The 12,343-nt window shown below is 56.8% G+C and overlaps 1 protein-coding gene and 1 long non-coding RNA gene across 6 annotated transcripts in view; one reads left to right on the forward strand and one right to left on the reverse strand.

Moving 5' to 3' along the window:
- BCOR (BCL6 corepressor) overlaps positions 1-12,343 on the forward strand; it is a 58,548-nt gene that overhangs the window by 2,194 nt on the left and 44,011 nt on the right. The window lies entirely within an intron of this gene.
- Positions 2,350-11,523, reverse strand: LOC146587512 (uncharacterized). The gene is made up of 4 exons (XR_014897623.1): positions 11,367-11,523; positions 6,755-6,836; positions 3,969-4,060; positions 2,350-3,845 (listed from the first exon to the last, which is right to left on the reverse strand). It is a non-coding gene; the product is annotated as an uncharacterized LOC146587512 (long non-coding RNA).

The following is a 12,343-nucleotide window of genomic DNA, read 5'->3' on the forward strand; positions in this document are numbered from 1 at the left end:
GGAGCCCCGCTGTAGCGCTTCCTGCTGCCGCTGCTCGTGCCGAGTTTCGCCCTCAAGACGCTGCTGCTTGCAGAGCTGTCTGGAGCCCGGTGCCGCCGCGCTTGCAACACACCGATTCATTTCCTTTCGGCTTCTCTATCGAAGCCGCTGGGTATTTTTTTTTCCTCTTTTCCACGAGACAGTGCAGCGCTCACCCTAATTGCTTTTAGGAGGATTAGGAGCAAATTCCTCTCTCCCCCCCCCCGCTGTTGCCTTCGCACGCCGGGGTTGCAGTTTATCCCTGGTGCAGTTCTTTGAATTGCTGTCACAAATAGGTGACTCAGAGTTAATTAGGAAGTATGCACTGGATCAATGGGCTGCACAGCTCATTAGTTATTCCCCAGCCTTTTGCAGCGTTGGACCTCCGGCTCCTCGCACCGTACCTCTTTAATACGTAACCCGGAGGGCTGGCAAGGAGTAGGGAGCACTTCGGGTGAGGGGGGGGGCTGGGTGCGCAGGGGCGGGATTAATACGGACATTGAAGTTTCCAGGTTGGGAGGTTGTGTGCGGACGAGCGGCCGGGTCCGTCTTGCTCCCCCCACCCCCTCCCCGGCTCGGCTATCAAACCTGCCTAATGCACGGGCGTGGAGGGCCCTCTCCCGCCGCGAGGTCGGAGGGACGAGCCCGGAATGTTACCAAAAACAAACAGGCACCAAAAAAAAAAAAAAAAAAAGTGTGTGTGTGTGTGTTTATTGGAGCGTACGCTGAGAGAGCAGACAAAATCTCATTTGTCAGGCATGAAGGTGGGCTGTGTGGAAGGCTATAAATATACCGGGGAGGATTGTATCGCGGTCACTTTTCTGTTCTTCGCCATTTCTAAGGTGAGTGGCGGARGCTGAGGGACCGGGCAGGGGCTTCTCCTGGTATTGTTTGTCCGTCTGTGATAGATCGGTCTAGACAGCCGCTCAGGCTCCCTGCGAGCTCAGGAACCGGAGCCTGAAAGGGAGAGTGGGGGAGTCGGAGAGGAAAAGGTCACCGCGATATGTTTTCTTTCCTTCTTTCTTTTGCTTTCTTTCTTTCCTTCTTTCTTTTTCTTTTTTCCTTTCTGTCTTTCTTTTTTCTTTCCTTTCTTTTCTTTTTTCTTTATTTTTTTTTTGGTGGCCGTGGCTGTTAACACTTGGAGCCGAGAGGGGATCGCGGCTGGCAGCTCTGGCTTGGAAGAAGCCGCGAGCGGCGGTCTGAGGGATGCTGCCGGAGGAGGGGGGGGTGGCGGGGCAGCAGCTCTGGGGGCCCGAGGTGTGCTGCCCCGTCCATCTAATTGCCTTTTAAGAGCTGTTTCCCACAACAGGAAAAGAGTTTACGAGGCGAGCGCCAGATTATTTCGTTCCCAGAAGTTTCCTCTCTCTGGAAACTCCGCGGAGCCGCTCGGCGGCCGGGGCAGGCGGCGCTGGGGCCGCCCGAGCTGCGCCCCCTCCCTTCCCCCCCTCTCCCCCCCCCCGGGGGCAGCGGGGCCCCGACGGCAGCCCGAGGCGGGCGGGCCCGGCTCCAGCCGCGGGCCTGGCTCCAGCCCCGGCGGGGCGGCCCCGGCAGCTCCCGCCCCCCCCGCGGGCTGCGACGGGAAACCCGCGGCGGAGGCGCGCCGCCCCGCCGGGCCGACACCGCGGCCGGAGCCAGTTTTCCGTGGCCGCCGTCAGCTCCCGGCCGCTTCTGCGCTGGCGGCGCGGAGCCCGTCGGCCCGCTGGGCCGGGGGTGGACGGGGCGGGCGGTGCTGTAGAGCGGGGTCGAGCTGGCTTGGCAGCGCTACGGCTGGTTTCGCGTGCTCGCGGGAGGCAGGCGTATACCTGCGTGAGGACGTTTCGAAGGCCATTAGGCTTGACAGCGGGCACACCTCGTGGCCCGAAAGGGCAGGCTGGGCARAGCAGGGTCTGCATCCCGGCTGGGGGGGTGGCTTGGGGGTTATTTGCCCTGTGTGTGTGTGTTTCCTTTTGTACTACGACGTTCTCGGCAGACGAGATGCGATCGTGCCGAGCAAGCCTGGGCGGTACAGATTAAAAGCAGTTAAAGCTTTCGAGCGATAGATAAAAGCTGGTTTTGTTGGATTCGCCTGCAGCGCAGACCATTCCCATTCCTCTTTGTCTGAGCCCTGGTTCCGGGCACTACAACCTTATTGGAAATGCTCCCGAGCAGTCCGCGGAGCCAGGGCAGCAGGCAGCTCAGCRCTTATTTACACGTCACATCTAAATACATCTCTAATTAGATAGAAGCAACGCCGGAAACGGCAGATTTGTTGCATATCTAATAGAGACCAGTACAAACAGACTCAGCAGGGTTTCCCTCTCTTCTCACCCCCCTCCCCCCCAAAAGACCAGCAAGACCAAGCTAGTAATCTGAGACTGAGCAGAAATGACTTCTCCCATTTGAGTATATTAWGAACCCCACTGGCGAATGTCTCCATTCTAATATTTAAAGCAATACTTAGAATGTGTGAACTGTATGCCCAAATATGGACTGGGTCTTGAAACAATACTGGTGCCTTGGCTTTATTCCTGTGCTGGTGGACAACCCCGGCTCCGTGTCACGCACTGTATCTGCCTCTACCAGGATGTGCTGAGAGCTCTAGCTTTTCAGGCAGTTCAGAATTGTTGTCCCCTTTCTCTCCTCTTCCTCCACCCTGCAATAATTCACTTTTTTTTTTCTGAGGCCCAGAGCATAAAGAAGCCAAATCCAGTCCCCCTAGCGTGATGCCAGAGGCGAGGCTATTGAGCGTTAGTGGATCCTGTAACAGTCCGCACAAGCAAACTTTGCGGAGCTGTACAGCTGTGAGACCACACAAAGTTGTTGACATGCTTTCGGGTCTTGCGGAGAAAATGGACTGAGGCCACCACAGCACGAAATGCTTGGTGCTGCGCATACCAAAGTGGTCTTAGCAAATCTGTGGCAGTCGCTTAAAAGATCTCTGAACTTTTACCAATGAGTGGCCCTTGAAAAGCCAGGCAAAAGGCCTGCTCTAGCCGCGTCATAGCTCTAGCAGCCGCGTTGTCCACGGAGTAAGTGTGGCTCTCGTTAGGGCTGGGCACGGAGGAGAACTGGGCTCTGATTGCTGAGGAGCGTAGACAAAGGCGGCTGGGGCTCCGCAATATCGTTCGGTTGCACAGGTGATATGCGATACGCTATCTTTCCCCCGAACGCTGCAATAGATCATATTTTAGTGCGGGCTTATGAAGAGCAGCATAAAGCCGAGTTGAATATTTCCTCCTTAGGCTGATGCCGCTTTAGAAATAATTGATAGCCGCGGCGGGCCTGCTCCCCTGTGTCGTATTTTTGCAATAACCTGAGCACCTAAGCAGAATCAAGCAGGCTCGTTCGGAGAGGCGAGCTAAGCCCTTTTAACTACACCGAGCAGCTCTCGAGCAGCTCTCGCTCGCTCTGTGTATGTGTGTGCGTGTGTGTGCGYGCATGCAGGAGCCAGCACGGAGGCCTCGGCTGCAGACAGGGGGAGTTCCCGTGGCCGTGAGCAGCCCTGGCTTGCGTTTAATCCTGGTGTCCTTTGACGGAGCAGGCTTATAGCGAATGTTACTCTGGAGCGACCTTTCCCTCCGAGCTGTTCGGGAGCCGTGGCTGTGGCTAGAATAAGCTGTCTTCTCCGGAGGCAATGCACGTTTCGTGAGGGTTTCTCTGCAGTGTGTAGCGCGCCTTTGAATGGATGAGCAGACGAGGTGGGGATGGAAAGAAGGAGGCCAAGAACTCGTAGCAAATGCAGATTTAGGAAAGTTCTGCTCCTTTCCAGCAGAGATTTCATTTTTCCTTGTTTGCTGGACAGCAGTTCTTGGCTGAGAGGAGACTTTTTTCCATCTTCTCTTTCACCACTGGAAAAGTTAGCAAATGAGAGCGCGTTTTGGTACCTGCGTATGTGTTTTTGTGAAACGCTGTCTGAATTATCYGGTACTCTTCCCCTCCACACACAAACACTTCTCACACCCCAAACCTACCTTGTGCGATAATAGATTCGGTGCCGTGTGCTTAGACATGCAAGGAAGTCCGCTTGGAGAAGATCCTGACAGCATGAAATATAATTTGTGATCTGAAAGACAGTTTCCAGTATAATCTCATTATGCACCACAGACTCCCGGTGTTATTTTGTAGAAGGCGGACAATGATCAATTTACATTGACCTGGGGCTGGGCGAGCTTTTAGATGGTAATTGCCATATTGATTTGCATGCAAAAAGAAGACCTGCTAAAATTAAAGACCGGAAGCTAAATTAAACTAAATTTATTGTCTAGGTGCAAACTAAAAGACTTGTTAAAGTCCRGGGTAGAGTTGGAGCGCTATGAAATTCAGAGGAAAATCCTTCTGTTCCCGATCACTCTCGAAAATTAATCTACATCGTCGAGAAGAGGGCTGTAAAGACCCCATTGTGAACAGGAGGCATACAAACCGGGGCTGCTCCCTGCAAGCCTTGACTCTCTAAACAATCGGAGAATAAAATATCTCCTCTGTCCAATGAAAATCTCGGGCTGAATGTTGGGATTGTCGTGCTAAGGAAAACAAAGCTTTATTTGGATAAGACAATTAAAGTGGAAAGCACAGAATCCACCAGCCACACTGGGAATCGGTAGTATAAAGAGCTGAGTGTGTTCAATAGACCGCCGGGGAAAGGGGGAGGCTCGGGGCCGCGCTCCGCGGCGGAGCCGGCACCGGGAAAGCCTGGCATTGTGCTCTGCGCGCTCCTCTGCGAGGAGGGGCGAGATCGCTTTTGGTGAAACGTGCTCTCCTTTCGGGCCGCTCCRGCCGCTGCCTTGGGGCACCGCCGAGAGCTGCAAGGACGCGGCTCCGCAGCGTGGCCATTCCCCGTGCACCTCCGGACGGCCTGCGACGGGTTGCGCTGTGCTAATGCTGCCAGTCGAGAGGTTACTTCTGCGAGCGTGTTTTGCTTTTCTTTTTTTTTTTTTTTAAGTGAAGTAGCTCTAGCTCTTACCCCAGGTGTTAATTTAACACTGAGGAATATCTCACCTAGGGGCCTTATAAGTATTTGCATATTACAAAACATTTGGGCCTGTATCGTCAGCTGTAAAAGTCAAATCTCCTCCTCCATGGGAATGTCGGAGTAGCTGGCAGTCAGCTCAGCAGAGAGAAGTGTGCCCATACTTGTATAGGCAGCAGACCCCGTGCCTAGGACAGCCTGATGGCCATCCTTATAAATACATGGGTCAGGCACCGTGGGGCTGCCAGTTCCCTGCCCGCTGCCCACAGCTGCCCGCAACATGTTCCCCCGTGCTACGAGGAGCAGGGCCCCAGGGCTGCTGGGGGGGGGTCTCCTGGAGAGTGTGGGAGAGCCTTGTGAAGCTCATTTAGCTGCAGCTCGCCTGGAAAGGATCAGAAACGAGTAAGGAGTTTGTGCATAGTTGCAGATAGAGGCAGGGAAGTGAAATCAAAGCTAGAGGGGCGTATTCTCAGCTCTCCTTGAAATTCCCAGAAAACTTGCTAATGGCACGAGAAGGGACAGCCTGAGTGCCTCTTTTTTTCTAAGTGTAAATCCCTTGCGTGAGCCCAACTTTCTCCATGTGAAAGCCCCTGGCTATGGAGAGATGCTGCCGGGATCTCTGATCCCCGGGCAATCCCCTTTGCTCCCACGCCCCCGGCTGCCGGGGGTGCTGGGTTGTGCTCTAAGCCTCTGGGGCTTGCCTGCAGCAGTGGGAGGCTGAGCTGCGTCTAGGGGGAAGCCCTTCCCACCRCACGCGGTCCCCCTGGCTCACCCTGCTCTGGCCTGGCTGTGCTGCCCGCACAGCGTTTTCCTTTCTTCGCATTTTGGCAGTCAAGCGCAAAGTGGATTACCAAAGCCCCGCGCAGAATTAAGCGACCCCGTGCAAAGTTACGCCGGGCTCTGCCGGGAGGACTCGCCTGCCCTGCCCGGGCAGCTCGCCTGTGCTGCGCCACGCTCTGCAGAGCCAGGGCAGGCCGGGGCCCACGGGCATGGGCGGCTGCTTCCCGGGGTCTCCGCACGGCGATGGGCGAGCGGAGAAATAGCTCCGGCTAAAGTTGCGGGCCGCAGGGGAAGCCGGAACAATACTTGCCGGCAGGAAGTGATCTCCCGGGGTAAACGTTTTAATGGAAGTGTAACCTGGCGTTGCGAAAAAAAAAAAAAAACGCGACCCGGAGCGGCTGCTGCCAGCTGGGGAGGGATGCAGGGCTCGGAGGGATGCGTGGGAGGCTGCGCCGTGCCGCGCTGCGCTACGGGCGCCTACGGCGGGGCGGCGTGTGGGGAGCTGGGGGTGGTTGCAGCGCGGCCTGCCCTGAGCAGGCGGCTGAAGGTTGTCTTATTTTAGCTACAGAAATATCTCTCTAGATCCGTTACTGCGAGATCTCGTTTGCAATAAACTGTATTGGCTCTCCTCTTTATACAAATTGCTGGTATGAAAGAAAACCCAGCCTATATGCATGGAGGCAGGCATGARCTAGTGAGATCAGGTTTCCTACTGAGCTCCCGGAGGAGAAGTCAGCATTTGATTGAAGCTACACTTGGTTCTTGGTTCCCAGGGGACAGCAGCCCTGAAACACGAGAGTCCTCCCTCCTTTTCTCTTTCTCTCTCTCTCCCTCTCTCTTCTTCCTCTAAAAGCCTTTGTGCTGAAAGAGCCTCGGGAGGCACGAATTGCTGGTCTCTCGCAAGAATGTGTTGCAGCCTTTGCTGACATTGTTTTGTTAGCATTTTTTTTTTTTTACCAGGCCAGCAGATTTCTAGCTACGTATAAGCAATGAATAGTCGATGATACTGACCTGCAAATACGTGGCATCATTTGTCGGTGAATGTGATTTGGAAGTTAGCRGAGACACATCCCATCAGCGCTAGGCACCTTACCTGTCAGGGAAATACTGCTCTTTAGCGAGAGTCAGGCTGAGGTGGAAATGTTTTTCCAATAAAAACCTTTTTTTTTCTGGGCTGCTGCTGGTTCCGGAGCTGCATATAAGYGTCTAGAAACTCATACATAACTGGAGTTCCCATGATCTCTTCAAAAGTTCATCCGATTACACAATTTTTAGAGAATTTTCCCCCGTTAGAATTTTCCTTTACAGATACACACTCTAGGTAGTGCCGGGAGTCAAACTGTAGGCAAGGAAAGGTTTCCTCAAACTGATTTATTTTCCTCTCACTCCTGTTCAATAAATTCCACTGCTCCTCTAACTTTGTTGCTAATACAAAAATTTAAGTGAGCGCAGGGAAAGAGGTGCTGGGATTTATGCTTGGATTCCAGCTGTGCCCAACAAAAGGGTGCAGGTGTGCACAACACACTCATTTGCTGCCAGACTTTTGTACTCTGAACAAAGTTGGATTCATGSTTTAGGTTGCTGTTTGYTTAAAAAATKATGATGATGATGATGATTATTATTATGGACAGGGCGGAAAGGTGGGGTGGGAGCTTTTAGAGACGCGTGCGGGCYGGGTTTGTGCTGTCCGTGCTGTGGCCCGGGCTGGGCATGGGGCGGCCGCGGTGGGCAGCGAGGGCATGGCCCCTATGACCCCCGCGGGAGTTTGGGGTGGTAGGAGCTTTGGGGGAATTGGGTGCTCCGAGGTGAGGTTTTCACCCCGGAGGGCAGCGGCGAGCAGGACCTGCCGTGTGGCACACTAGGCGCACTAGCATCCCCCCCACCGTGCTCTGCCCCAAAACCAGCCCCAGAGCCGAGCTCGAGTCCCCGGGAAACTCTCATCGGGCCGTAATCCCGCCCCAGTCTAGGGCAGGCCGCYGCGGTGCTGGGGACCCCGGCAGATGACCGATGGCTCTGGTGGGGGACGAGTGTGTCRTCGTCGTCCCCCCGAAGCAGCCCCCCAGTGCAGCGGGGCTCCTCCGCTTGCCCACTAGCCYGAATCGGGCCCGCTTCTCCCCGCGGGGTGGCGGGTGGGGGAGGCGGGCAGAGGGTGCTCCTTGTTTCGAGCGAGCCAGCTGCAGTAGTTGATGGTGAAGCCATGAAGGCAGACACAATGCTGCTGTTGTTGGTTTGATCTCTAACTGTGGATTGTTAGTCTGGATTTAACTATGTGGTAAGGGAAGGGGGGGGGAATGTGAAGGCTGTTTACAGCTAGTGCAAATAATGTGACAGCTGTTGGAGCGCGAATAGCCCGCGCCTCTTCGGCACTTGCACACAAAAGCTGCGGCTGCGGCCGCCCCGGGGCCGCCCGGCGCTCCTGGCCCGACGGGGCGCCCCGCGGCCGCCGGGCAGCACGGGCCGCGCTCCGGAGCCACGTCCTTGCCGTGAGCGGCCCCCCACTAAGCTGGCCGAAAGCRGCCCGGCCTCTCGCTTTTCCGCCTCTCAACCGACGGGCGCCGAGGGAGCAGCCGGCAGGCCGGCTCGTTTCCTCGCCGGCTCCGCGTCTGACCCCCGCCGTGCTTGTCGCTAGGAAGGCGTTTCTGCCCCTGGACGTGGCGACGGATTTGCACCGGCAGGACCCACCCCCGGTGGCTTCAGCGAGCTTGGAAGCGGGTCCCGYGGGGGTGTGTGCACGCGCGCGTGCGTGCGTGTATGTGCTGTGCACGGCAAGGCGATGTGTCAGCCAGCGCCGCCAGTGAACGCCAAAAACCTGCGTGGAGCAATTTATACCGGGAGGTATCTCCCRGCTCGGCAGCGCGTATCCTGACAACACGGTGACTGGCAGCGTGTGTTTGTTTTTCAAGCACGTGCTGCTACAAGAGAAGTTGTTATCTCCCAAGATCGCTGGGTGCAATCTTTGGTAACCTGGACGTGCAGGCACCCCTGGATGAGATCCTCCGTTAACCGCTGCGCCCACCTAAATAACCTGTTTTTTCTGATCAAAGTCTCTACACCCAAGCCTTCTGCTCGCGTTTTCGAGAGGGCGATATAAAATGCTCCCCATTCTTGAAGTTTGCTCTTGTATCCCAACCGGTCTCGCGGCCCTTTCAGCAGAGCCTCTGGGAAGTCGAGGGAACTCGGAGAACTGGGTTCCGGCCTATATTTGTACCTGACATAGTTTTGCTACCTACAAGAATCGCTGTGTTTTATATAGTAAGTGACCTCCAAGTACTATTGTCTTTTTGACGAGGCTGCTCTGGGGGCGGAAAGCAGGGAGGACGGGGAAATGCTTATTTTTCCCCACCCTTTTTGTAATGTTGGTCGATGGGTTGCCTTTATCTATTTTTCTCTAGTCAATCTATTTTTTTTCTTTTGGCCTTGACCGTCCCCTTGGTCCTTTATGGATTATGCTGTGCTATTAGTGGTGAAAGTATGCCAGTACTCATTCAACAATTTTAGCATCAGTTCCTATAAACTGGTGTTTTATATGACATGTGCCATTTTTCTGCAAGAATACTGCTTGCGAAACTAGTTTCGCCTTGGAGCAAAGGCGGAAAGATAAACAAGTCTGCATAGCCAAAACACTGGCAATCTCTGCCTCCTTCCAAATCTTTTAAAGTCACGGAGTAATATTTTCAGGATTATGCTGCTGCCTCTGAGGAGGGAATGTCGCTGGCGTTAAAAAAAGAAGAAAAAAAGCTAATGCAAATTAGAGAAAAATAATTTTCTTTCAGCGATATGCAATGTATTAGTCACTTGTTATCATGCTTAGAGGCAGACCTCATTTGCGCGTCTGCCAACTCGTTCACATCTGCTCAGAGCTGTTCAGGGCATTTTAACCTTGGCGGTGTCGTGTCGTAGTCCCACGGATCAAGAACGAGTAATTAAAGCTCTAAGCAGCAGCAAAAATTCATAGCCGCCCATCTGCACCGCAGTTGATTCGCTGCTTTGTTTCGGCGCGGAGCTCCGCGATGGGGAAGCGGGCCGGCGGCAGCGCTGCTGCGCGGGTCTCCCCGCAGCTCCGCGGGGGAACCGCCTGCTCCCGCAGGACGTGGCCGCGCTGGGCAACTTTTTTTTTTTTTTTTTTTTTACCCTTCCCTCCACGAAAAAGCCGAGCTTTCCTGTTGGTGTTTTTTTTTTTTTTTTTTTTTTTTGGGGGGGGGGGGGGAGTTGGTAGTTTTCGCACGCTGTGTGGCAGGAGTAGGTGGTGGCTGCTCGTGTAACTATGAGACGGGCGGTGTGCGGCGGTGGCTGTGCCCGACGTGGACGTGCATTTCTTCAAAAGGTCTGGAGAAGGTGATGTGAGGCTCGGGACACGTAGTTGCGGAGGGATTTGTAGAGGTGCTTGTAATTCTTCTTTCGTAACTGAGGAATCGACAGCGCTTTCCAAAAGTGCTCGGAAAAACATTTCCCGTCCAGGAGAAACGTTAGCGCTGCAAACCCGACATAAAACTTCGGGGCGAGGCTAATTTTTACGCATTGTTTAGCAGAAACCGAGCTGTTTGTTTGTTGTTTGAAGGGGGGGGGGGGAAGAAAAAAAGAGAGGCAAAGCCCCAACTTGCTGAGCACTTTTCCGTACGTGCGGCCGCCGCGTGTGCCCCTGCACCCGGGGCCCGCGGCGGCCGCGGCCGTGCCCAGACAAAGCCCCGCGGGAGCGGGAGCCCGTCGGGCCGGCCGCGCTAGGTGAGCCGCGCAAGTTTAACACTGCGCCGCTCTGCGCCGGCCATTTGCTGCACGAAGCCGCCGTCCCCCGGCGGGGTGGCCGCAGGGGGGTGGGGGTTGCGTGTGTGTTTGGGGGAGGGGGGAAGCGGAGGGAGCTGCTCCCCATCCATCAGCCCCTCGGAGCTGTTGCTGCGCAAATGAGGGAACCACAGGCCCTGTCAGCCGCAATTATGCAAAATGAAGTCGTCCGTGATCAATATCTCCCAACGTCCCCGACGGATGCGTGGTGGKGTGTGTGTGTGTGTGTGCGTGCGTGTGCGGGGGGGGGAGGGACCGCCCGCGCCAGGCTTGCCGCGGCGGCTCGGCGCTGGGGAGCGGTGCGCCGGGGTGGCCGGAGGGAAACCAAGGGCCGTACGTCCCGTTAATCCCCCTTCCCTCCTCCCYCCACACACCTCGAGGGGTGCGGGGGGCAGCGGGAAGGAAACTGGGGCCGTGCGCCGGTATTTCTGCAGGGATAACGTTGCGGAAGTGAGCGCAGCCTTTCGCTCAACTCTCTCGCAGCAGCGCTCGGATGCATTTATTCAGTGTGTGTGCGGGGGCGGAGGGGGGGGGGCTCCGCACCCCCACCCCGCCAAACCCGGGAAGTTTCCCAAAATAAGTGCGGGGGCGGCTCGGCGGTGCGCGGCCGAACAAAGCGGGAAGGGGCTGCCTTGGTGGCGTCTGCCTTCTGCTTTATTTTCTCTTTCTTTCTTTCTCGCCCCCCCAATCCCCTTCTCCCCCGAAAAGCAAAAACCGGTCGGAATAAAAGCAACCTTGAGGACTCCCGGGATGCCGAGTGCGCGGCGGGTTAATGGGGGGGGGGGGATACGGGCCTGCGCGCTGCCCGTCCTCGCGCGGCGCAGCCCGTGCTGGCAGAAATTACCTGAAATGCCCATTTCCGCGGTGCGTGCGTGTGCGTGCGTGTGCGTGTGTCCCCCTCGCCCGCTGCTGCCGCTCCTCCTTCGCAGCTCGGGCTCGGCTGCTGCCTGTTGTCTCTGGCAGCGGCAGCGGAAACCTCGCTCCCGTGCGTGCGTGTGTGTGTGTGTGAGAGAGAGAGATTTGGTGTGTGCGAGTGTGTCTCTAAAATGGCGCGGCCGGGCTGGGTAGGGAGATGCCGCGGCGGGTGGGCGAGGGAAGGGGGGGGGCGCCTCTCGCCGGGGGGCCCCGTCGGTGCGCGGGGGTTTCTGTGGCAGAGCCGGCTCGCGGCTCCCCCCCCGCCTGCCTCTTCCTCCGGCATTGCCTCCTCCGGGCAGCGTTATTCCCGCTGCCGCCGGAGCGGTGGCGGGGAGAAACGGGGGGCTGCCTGCCACGGGGGCCGGGCGAGGAAACCCCTGCCCGGGGGCTGGGGCTGGAGCGGCGCGGCGCCGGGCCGGGGCCGCCAGCGGAGCAGACGGGATCGGTACTTCCCGCGAATCCCCGGGAAATACCTCCCGCCGCCAAGTTGGGTGCCGACCGCGTCGCCTCCCCTTCGGCGGGGCTGGAGTCCCTGTACCCTCCCCCCATCGCCCCCCCCCCCGATGTCTTTTGACGAGGGGGGAGGAATGAGAAGATGGGAGCGAGGACCCCTGCCCTATGTGTGCCCCATAACCTTCAAATGCTGGCACTGGCGTGGGCCGGGGCAGCCCTGGCCGCCCTCCCGCCGGGGCCGCCCCCGCGGAGGAGCGTGGCGGGGGCCGGGGCTTCCCCGGGGCGCCAGCGCGGGCGAGCGCCGCGCAGGGGGGCGGTTGGGGGAAGGCGGCCGGGGCTATTTGAAGGCTCGCCAGCCATTTTAACTTTCCCTTATTGGCCTCCTCCCCCAGCCCTTCCCCAGTTCCTGGGCTTATCATTAATTGAAAACTTTTTTTTTTTTTTTTTTTTTCC

Source organism: Rhea americana, unplaced genomic scaffold (genome assembly GCF_003343005.1).
Source record: "Rhea americana isolate MKP2758 unplaced genomic scaffold, rheAme1 scaffold_59, whole genome shotgun sequence".
Taxonomy (NCBI): Eukaryota; Metazoa; Chordata; class Aves; order Rheiformes; family Rheidae; genus Rhea; species Rhea americana.